Genomic DNA, 9,101 nt, shown 5'->3' with positions numbered 1-9,101 from the left:
ATTTCATCTCTCCTCTCACCTCTTTTAAACTACATTAGAAAAGTGGGCCTAACTGGTCCAAAACTTGTCCAAATTGGATCAAAGTAAAGCTGGAAACCTCTAGATTCTAGTTGGACTTGGTTGGTGGCCTCCCTCACCTATAAATAGAACCCTATTCCTTTGTATTTTCATCTTAGAGTAATTCTATGCTAGTGTACTTTCTAATTTAGTGTAATTTCCTCTTCCCTCTTCATTGGCCCTCCATTGTGAAGCTTTGGTGCTTCACAAAACCTCTTCTTCTCTTGAAAATTACCCTTTTTCCCTAGTGTTCAAGCTTTTTCCTTGAGGGCTACAAGGTAAAGAATCAAGTAAACCAAGGGTAAGCCTAAACAATGAAGTTTATACTCTTTTTTTAATGTTAATCTTCTTCCTAACCTCCCTCATGCTTGGGAAGCTTTTTAATTTGTGATTTTTCCTCTTAAAACCATGCTTTTCTTGATTTTTGAAATTAATGTTTATGTTCAAGCTTAGGTATATACATAAACTAAATTTTATATTAAATGTGTAATTTTGAGCATTTTCAATTCATAGAAAATGCGAGGAAACTATGGCAAAATTTTCATCCATTAGAGAATGAGTTTATGCATAGAATAAATTTTATTCTAAAAGTGTAATTTTAAGCATTTTAATTTCATAGAAAATGCAAAGAAACTATGGCAAAATTTTTATCATTAGAAAAAGAATTTTATGTATAATTAATTTTTATGCTAGAAGTGGAATTTTAAGCATTCTCATTTCATAGAAAATGTAGGGAAGCTATGGTAAAATCTTTATCACTAGAAAATGAAGGATTTGCATAAATTAATTTTATGCCAAAAGTGAAATTTTAAGCATTCTTGTTTCATAGAAAATGTGGGGAAGCTATGGTAAAATTTATATCATTAGAAAAGCATTTATGCATAATAAATTTTATGCTAAAAGTGGAGTTTTGACTCATTTACTAGAAAAATAAAGAAAATTATGCACAACTTTTCTAGATTCATTCAAATTATGAGAATTATGGAAATGATTATAAATATAATTCATTTAGATAAAAATGAATTAGTTTGGGTGCATAAATTTTTAATCAGAAAGAGGAAATATGGGTATACTTGATTTTGTAAATCCCACGAGGTCGTAAGCATAAATCGTTTATTAAAAAAGAAGAATAATGAGCATATTTTATTTTGGAAAAATTGAGATAAGAATGTGAAAATATTCATAGGAATAGATCGAGAAAGCATGGATAAATTTACACAGAAAGAGGAATCAGGAACATATTTAACTTTTGGAATTATGAAGTATGCATCTAGAATCTCGAAAAATAGAATCTTGGGTCATTCTGAACGAGAAAAGAGATTTCCCAGAAAAAGACTAGAAACGTGCTAGGACAAGAAGCACGCTTAGTTGGATGAATGTAAATACTTGTGACTGACTTAGTCCTAGATTCCCTAGGAAAGGAATCTGGAATTCTTAAAAGGATCGAGGATCCAAAAGTGAACGGAAATTTAGATTAATTGAGTCGAGAAAAAGTTGCCTTTAACTGAGCCAAGTAATGGCCATGACTTAGAAAGTTCTGGCAGTATGAAAAGTAGAATAACTGTACTTTTAATCGAGTTGATAGTGGAACAAAATATCTCATAACTAGATCAAGGAAAGTTGATAATCAAACCTGATTCGCTCAAAGCGAAAAGAAACCATCTTGTTTGTAGAAATTGGAGAGATGTGTGGAGAAAGATGTGGGACGTGTGGAATCACAACAAGACAAAGCACCTACAGACGCGCACATAGGTGCGTTTACTCAACTAAAAAAAAACTTACGGGCGCGTCTATTTGCACATCTATTAGCGCATCTATAGACCCGCGTCTAAAGGTGCGTTTAAAAGATAGCAAACAGACGCGTCTATAGACGTGCATATAGACACGCAAATAGACGCTCGGGGAGAAATTTTAAAAAACAGTCAGACGCATGCATAGACGCATTTATAGATGCAATTATAGATGCGTAAATAGACGCTTCTTGAACAAACAGACGCGTATATAGACGCGCTACATAATATTTTTTAAATTTTGTGTGCTTGAACAGAATACTGTGTATGTTGTGTATGCTATGTAGTTTCAGGAATCCCATTTCCACATTGTGTAATTCAATTCTTACAGCCAACTGCATTTTAATTAGCACTCTTGCAAGCACGTCTATAGCCGACATTAATTACAATTCTAAATAAAATATTACAACTCCAAAACGTTTAGTTACAAGGCATTAATTGATAGCTCAAAAAGTGCTTGTATGTACATATAGCACGAAGCTAAGCCACGTCCTGTGGCTTCAAGTACCAAAAATAAGAGGAGTGTATATATAAGAGGCACAAAGCCAAGCCAGTGGCTAAGTACAAAAAAGAGTAGCTAGCACTACTTCTATGACTAATCTAAGTTCTCCACATCCTCGCTCCCTTCTGCACTCCCTTCTCCGTCTCCTTCTTCCTCGTCTTCTTCCTCATCTTCTTGTGTAGGGTCCTGTAAACAAGGGACAACATATATCAATGTATGAAAAATCAAATCTTTATTTATAATATTGACATTATTTAATTACTTTCAAATACCTGGGGGGACTCTCCAGTAGCCTGGATATACTACTCCTCAGTAATCAACCCGTCATTATAGAAGTGCGTCCATGTATCTCCTCTATGATGGTGGCGGTGGTAGGCTGTCTTGACAGGAGTAGGGTACCTGCCCATGATATCAAGTTGCAAGATGACACAATTTGCGGAGGGGTTAGTACAAAGAAACAACCTTCTAATAAACTACATAAACAATATAATTTGAGATCGATACTTACAAACTGGGCCTCCCATGATTCAACACCCCCTGCTCCAAAATGCATGCTTCCATATTGCTCCATTTGGATCCTTCGTGCCTCCACGTGCTTTAGACTGGGTTCCTCCTTCGCTGACTTCATTGCTTTCTTCCACTCACGCTTGTGAGCGGTGTGGGGCGGGTCCCTTGGTGGTTGACCGGCCTGGAGCCTGGCAAGCTCCGCTAGTGCATGCCTCTTAAGCGAAGATCTTTTATTGCCAAGTATCGAAACAATCTTTGACTTGGCCCATTTATCTGTGAACTAAACATTAGGGGGGTTAGGATACCTAGAGCGAACACCAGCGAGAGGGTCTCATCAGCCAACCTCTTTGGTTGATCTTTGTAGTGAATAAAGTAATCTCTGTAATTGTTAGCAATTATAGAGCGCATGAAGGCCATGATGTCCTTTTATCTGTGAACTGAACATTAGGGGGGTTAGGATACCTAGAGCGAATAGTAGCGAGGGTCTCATTTATCTGTGAACTGAACATTAGGGGGGTTAGGATACCTAGAGCAAACAGCAGCGAGGGTCTCATCAGCCAACCTCTTTGGTTGATCTTTGTAGTGAATAAAGTAATCTCTGTACTTGTTAGCAATTATAGAGCGCATGAAGACCATGATGTCCTTCCCCCGTGCATCCATCAAGATGCCTCCTGTCTGAGTGATGTCATAGTAGATCGTACCATCACCCGAAGGCATGTCTAAATCATCTGAATCATTCTCGTCTTCACCACCACCCCTCCCAAAGCACTGTGCCATGCATCCCCCACCGCTCTCCCTGCTACTACGCTTGCTACTGTGTCGTGTCGAGCTAGTATGCTGGCCACTCGTAGCTGGAGAACCAAGTCTTGACTGCACGAGAGTACGCCGATAGCTCTGCGAGGCAGAAGGGACTCGCTCCTGGCGGCATGGGGGAAGGGGCATAGGACGGCATGGGGGAAGGGGCTCAGCTATGTAGCCGACTGGGGGAAGGGGCTCAGCTATGTAGCCGACTAGGCTATGTTTACTCCATTGGGGTAATCTCAGCTGGTGTGGGGTTGGGGTGGTTTGGAGTCTGTAGTGCCGACTCCTGGGGGGTCACTACAAGACAATGCTACCATACACGCGTTTCATACACGCGATAAATTATGGGCGCGTGTATGGTTGCGCATGTATTCGAATAGAATTAGACGCGTGTATTTTGGCATTCAAATTTACGTGTATATTGGCATTTATCAGCATGTGTATAAGCGCGTGTATATACACGCAATAATACACGCATCAATACACGCATTAATACACGCATCAATACACGCTTGGTAAAAAAAACTGAATTCCTTTACAAAATTAAAAACTATTTTCTTTAAACCATCTCATAATACATTATAGTATATATCATTACACAATCCCACTACATGCATTTACAACAATGAAATATATTCAAAAATAAATCATGAGATGATAATTAAAAGACAACACATACAATAGAAATGTCATCAATTTAGAACGATACAGTGACGGATTGGTTAGGGTTCGATCTCATCTTCAATAAGATCCATCCTTGCCAAACGATCAACATCTATATCCATTTGATCAATTTGTAAGGCTACGATTAAATTTATTCCACTATCGATATTCTGTACTCCATTGATAATGGTATCGATGTCCTGATCATCCTCATCAACATCACCATCATCCTCAATGGTAGGGTCATTCTCATGATCATGAGAAATGGCACGCTCATCCTCATTATCATGATCATCTCTTATTTCTTGATCATCGATCACAACATCTTCATTGGCATGTTCGACATCATCTTCATTGCGGCTTGTTACATCCTCCATATGCTCCATATCAGTGAATGTATTATACATCACTTTGGAACGTGGTGCAATAGGGATGACGTACCACCATTCAATGTCATGCACCATTGGTAGATAGATAACCTACTCAAATACACAGACTGCAATAATTAATTAGCATATCAAAAGTCAAGGGGTACGCGAGCTTAGATATATATGTACATGAAACACATTAGTAAAAAAATGCATACCTACTCACATTGTTGTGGAAATATGAGCCTATCTTTCTTTGTTTGCCAAAACTTTGTAGAGTCAATAGTTACATAGCCACTTGCATGGTGTTTTATCGTTGCATTAGGCCCTTTTTCCACCACGTTCATTTACCATTTGACATCCAAAACATACACAAAGAAGCGACGAAAGTCAAGCCTAAATATGTCTTGGATTGTGCCACAATAATCATCCATTTTTCCATTAGCTCCCTCAAAGCTACTAATGACACCGCAATCTTGTGTATTCCTCTTTTCATCAATTCTTTGTGTTCGAAAATGCTTGCCTTCACACCATATAGCATTGAACATAGTACACTGGACTAAAATAGAAGCAATATTTGTGTAAGCAATGTGAATAAATATTAAAAGCAAATCACTTACAACTAATGCAAAACATTAGTTCTATATACCTTTAACATGCATCCTCGTGCATACTCCCATTCTTCCGCCGTGATATGCAGCCCCTCGTCGCTCTCTGCTCTCTCCATTTCCTCATGCAACCAATCAACATGGATATCATTCGGAAGTGTTGCTAGATGCTTAGGGTACGCCTTACGAGAGCCATGTTGCCTCCGAAAGAGAGCTCTTTCTGCTTGCCTTTTTGTCTTTGCATCCACATATCTTGTAACCCATCTACTCATCACATCACTATTAAGGATGCAAGTGAAATTGAGATCATCAATCAATGTTCTGTCAATTACTTTACTCTGTCCTTTTCCTTGAGGCACAATAGAGGTCATCCTCAAGTCCTCTTCATTGCTCCATAGTCGTGGCAAAGAGCTGTCCACCTGACCAAGAAATTCTGAAATATATACAAGAGACTCTTGTATCAACCAACCCTCAGCCATGCTTCCTTCAGGCCTTACACTTTGTCTCACAAAGTCTTTTAAGGTCTTCATGAAGCGCTCTAGGAAGAACATCCAACGTGCATGCACAGTGCCACATAAAGCGATTTTGTCCACTAAATGCACAATGAGATGTAGTTGACTTGTGAGAATGGTTCGCGGAAAAGTCTCCTCTACCAAACAAACCACCTCCAGTGCCATAACACGCGCATCATCCAACGTGGCTAGATCAATTGCTTTAGAACTAACATATCTGAAAAATAAATAAATAGTACGTTATACCTCATGCATGTTCATTTTGCAAGGTATAATGAAGGGTGATCTGACATGGGTTTTACATACCTCACAAGCTCGCCCATCTTATAAATACATTTTTTCAAACTCTTATTTGCACAATGGTCAATGCTAGTAGGTAGTATGAACTGTGCACATAAGAGCACATGTATGTATGGTTTATGGCATTACAAAATTTAATTTCAACATACAAGACTTGGAAAACACTTACTTGGAGCATCTTGTGCCAATCGTGGGACTTCAACCCATATAGTTGCTCAACGCCTCTTTTCTTAGTGGTTGTAAAGGCTCCCTTCAATGATCTCATGCATCCAGTGGGAGTACGCAAAGTGGTGATGGCCTGCTTTACCTGCTTCTCCTCTTTCTTTGATATAATCCATGGGGCAGGCGAAAGACGAACGTGCCCACCCTCCTCTCGTGGCCAATCTTGATGCATACGTCCTGCGACCCGCAAGTCCTCGTTTACGAATAATATGTTCTCAAATACCAGATCCCACATTCTTGAAGATGTGCATGGGATCAAGAAGATGGTTGATCTTAAGATGGGTTCAATATGGTAGCCGAAAAAAATGGAGTACCTACACAAGGGATTGCTCTATGTGACCTTTAATCCAATTAGAGACTACACAAAACAAGATTGAAAAACATTACTATACCTGTTCATGCCATCTGGAGGACGAATATTTGTAGACTCCCAAATACGCTTCCAATCTTTTGCACGAAGTGTTTGTGGAGGAATGTTACTCTTACTAGAAACATATTTAGGATCTGAGGGGAGAAATCGATGATGATTATCGAATATGGTCTTACACAAACCGTCAGCATACTCATGTACTAACGAAGGGCCACAAATAGGACATGCATGTTTACCCGATGTTTTCAAACCTGTTAAAATATAAATAAAAGTTAGAATAATAAAGTCAATATTTATAATTAATATAGCCAATAGTATTAGAGTAGGGAGGTAATTAGAATTCTTACCAGAACAATCGTTGTATCCTGGAAAGTCATGCATTGTCCACATCAACACTACTTTTAAGTCGAAGTGTCGAGAGGAGGGAGGCCTACTAACCGTAACACCTCACCATAGTTCCTCCAACTCATCAATCAACGGTTCGAGATAAACATCCATATGCTTGACTTTATGTTTCCCTGGGATTAGAAGGGATAACATAAGATGTCCCTTCTTGATCGCCATTGATGGGTGGAAGGTTGTAATTCACCAACACAACTGGCCACACACTGTATGCGGTGCTTTTGAAACCAAATGGATTCACTCCATCCATACCTAGGCCAAGTCTCAAGTTTCTGGGCTCTGTTTTAAAGCTGGACCACTCATCTTCAATATGCTTCCAAGCAGGAGTGTCTGCGGGAATTCTCCACATGCCATCATCCGATCGATGTGAGGAATGCCATGACATGAGCTCTGCTATGGATTTGCACTTGAACATGTGTTTGATGCGAGGAATTATAGGAAAGTGTCGCAAGACTTTACGAGGTACATCAAAACTCTTCACATCTGTTCTATACCTTGCTTCACCACAAGTGGGACAATGTCGAGCCTCCTTATGCGTCCCACGAAAGAGAATGCAATCATTGATGCATGCATGTATGCGATCATAATCCAATCCTCCAAGAGATGTCACATAGTGCCTCGCTATGTCTCTTGAGGTGGGTGGTCTATTTCCCTTTGAAAGCATGTTTGATAATAGCCTGCATCCAATATCATCAATTAGTCCTAAATCCTAAACCTTAAACCACTAATTCAAATTTGCAAGTTAGAATGCTTACTTCAATAATGCGTCAAGACTTGCATTGCTCCATCCATAAACTATTTGTATATTGAGTAGTTCAAGTGAAGCACGTAAAATAGAGAATGTGCACTCTTCAAAAACTGGTGTCGATGAAGCCTTGTAAAGATGCTCTTGTTCCATATCATCGTCATCCATACCTTTGGGATCATCCTTAAAAAGATTATGCACCATATCATCAAACACTTCCTCTTCCACAACTTCGTGGGGTGTAGGGCTATTGTCATCCCTTTTCCACTCATCTCTGACAATAGATCCCGAAGCTCCAGCATCATCTCGTCGACACTTTGCGTGCTCTCGCCGCGCGTAGGGCACCATGTTAGGGTGTGGTACTGCATCCTACTTCAATTAGAGTTTATATATTATAACTCCATTAATTTAATTTGGATACCATGAGTCATTTGAATACCATCAATTTACATCTACTCACCTCTAAACCTATTTGATTCCATTCTCCATACATGGAGATGTGATTTAAGGTAAGTCGATGTGCTCGTACAATGCATCCTTGACATCGATTACACATACATTTGATCCGTTGTCCCAACCACACATCGCGATTACGATGACGCATTGTCTCATCTTCCCCAGAACTGCTTGAGGAGGTTGATGACATCCTATGTACAAACCAGAAGACACAAAATCATGCCAATGTTTTTAATGAAAGTATAAAAATCGTGTGTATAAACGCGGCTATTTTTCAAATATTGCATGTATTAACGCGGCTATTTCCTAAAAATCACGTGTATTAACGCGGGTACTTCCTGAAAATTGCGTATATAAACGTGGCTAATTTATCATACATGCAAAAATACACGTGTTTTTACACGCGACGAACTGTTTAAACTAAAAATAGCCTGCCTTCCCCAAATAAACATTTTGAACTAACATATCTGCCCTCTTTCGTTTTTGCCTCTTCCAACAGACACTAATAACGCAAGGAGGGAGCAGAGAAGGACCACACACGGGTGAAGGAAACCGACCACGAAAGAAGACTCACTTTTTCAGAGGTGAGTCAGTTTGTCCTTTGCCTTGTCTCCTTCCTCAGATTTATTTATGCTATTTTGTCTTTGATTTTTGGGTTTGTCTCCGTCCTGTTGCTTCTGTGCTTGCGATTTTGGGTGAACGATTTTGACAAGGGCGACAATGGGTCTTTTATAAGGACACATTGTCGGAGGTCGATCGCTTTCAAAATTTTTTTTAAACAGGTCACGTGTAAAAACG

Source organism: Cibotium barometz, chromosome 39, assembly GCF_041138505.1.
Source record: "Cibotium barometz isolate CiBa-2024 chromosome 39, ASM4113850v1, whole genome shotgun sequence".
Taxonomy (NCBI): domain Eukaryota; kingdom Viridiplantae; phylum Streptophyta; class Polypodiopsida; order Cyatheales; family Cibotiaceae; genus Cibotium; species Cibotium barometz.
This window is presented reverse-complemented; position numbering follows the sequence as displayed.